This window comes from Chrysochloris asiatica, unplaced genomic scaffold (assembly GCF_000296735.1).
Source record: "Chrysochloris asiatica unplaced genomic scaffold, ChrAsi1.0 scaffold00320, whole genome shotgun sequence".
In the NCBI taxonomy this organism is placed as follows: Eukaryota; Metazoa; Chordata; class Mammalia; order Afrosoricida; family Chrysochloridae; genus Chrysochloris; species Chrysochloris asiatica.
The window spans coordinates 2,283,651-2,284,994 of NW_006408838.1; the positions used below are offsets into that span (position 1 = coordinate 2,283,651).

General features: G+C 36.2%; 1 pseudogene; it reads right to left on the minus strand.

Annotated features, from left to right (window-relative positions):
• The window catches only part of LOC102840809, a 77,521-nt pseudogene that overhangs the window by 14,658 nt on the left and 61,519 nt on the right, over nt 1-1,344 (minus strand).

Here is a 1,344-nt window from a genome sequence, read left to right on the forward strand (position 1 = left end):
TCGCTATGAGTCGGTTCCGACTCAATGGCACCTGACAAGCAACAAATAGCTAGTGATCGTGAACATTTATTCATATGTTTGTTGGCTGCCTGGATCTCCTCCTTGGTGAACTGCCTATTCATGTCCTGTGTCCAGTTTTTAATTGGGTTATTTGTCCTTTTCATGTAGAGGTGTTGTAGGTTCCTATGTATTTTAGAAATTAATCCCTTGTCTGATGTGTCATTGTAAAATATTTTTTCCCCATTCTGTGGGCTCCCTCTTTACTCTTTTGATGGTCTTTTGATGCACATAAATTTTTCATTTTTAATATGTCCCATTTACCTATTTTGTCTATTTTTGTTTGTATAAAGTTTCAAAATGTTTGGTAGTCTATGTGTGCCCTGTATTAGAGCTCTCACATTTTTCCCTATTTTTTTCATTGATGACCTTTGTAATTCTGGGATTCACATTTAGGGCTTTAATCCATGATGAGTTGGTTTTTGTATAAGACATGAGCTAAAGGTCTTGTTTCAGTCTTTTGCATATTGCTTTCCAAGTCTGCCAGCACCATCTGTTGAAGAGACCGTCTACTCCTCATGCAATATACTTAGGTACTTTGTCGAAAATCAGTTGGCTATATGTGGATGGGTTAATTACTGGATTCTCAATTCTGTTCCGTTGATCAATTTCATTTAACTAGTACCAGGCTGTGTAGTAAGTTTTGAATTCAGGGAGTAAGAGGCTTCCCAGCCTGTTCTTTTTCTTAAGCAGTGCTTTGCTTATCCTGGATCTCTTTCCTTTCCATGTAAAGTTTGTAATTGTTTTTTCCATCTCTTTGAAGAATGTCGTTGGAATTTGGATTGGGATTGCATTATATGTGTAAATTGCTTTAAGCAGTATTGACATTTTCACAATGTTAAGTGTTCCTATCAAGGACCATGGTACATTCTTCTATTTTTGTAGGTCTCTTTTGGTTTCTTGTAGTAGTATTTTGTAGTTTTCTTGGTATAGGTCCTTTGTTTCTCTGGTTACATTTATTCCTAGATATTTCATCCTTTTGGCAGCTATTGTAATTTGTATTGCTTTCCTAATATTCATTTCAGTACTGTCGTTTTTAATATAGAGGAATCCAACCGCTTTTTGTATGTTGATCTTATATCCTGCCACTTTGCTAAATCTTTCGATGAGGTCTAGTAGCTTTTTTACTGAGTCTTTGGGGTTTTCTATGTATAGGGTCATATCATCTGCAAATAGGGAGAGTTTTATTTCCTCTTTGCCAATTTGGATGCCTTTAATTTCCCTGTCTTGCCGTATAGCTCTTGCTAAGACTTCCAGCACAATATTGAATAGGAGTGAAGACAAAGG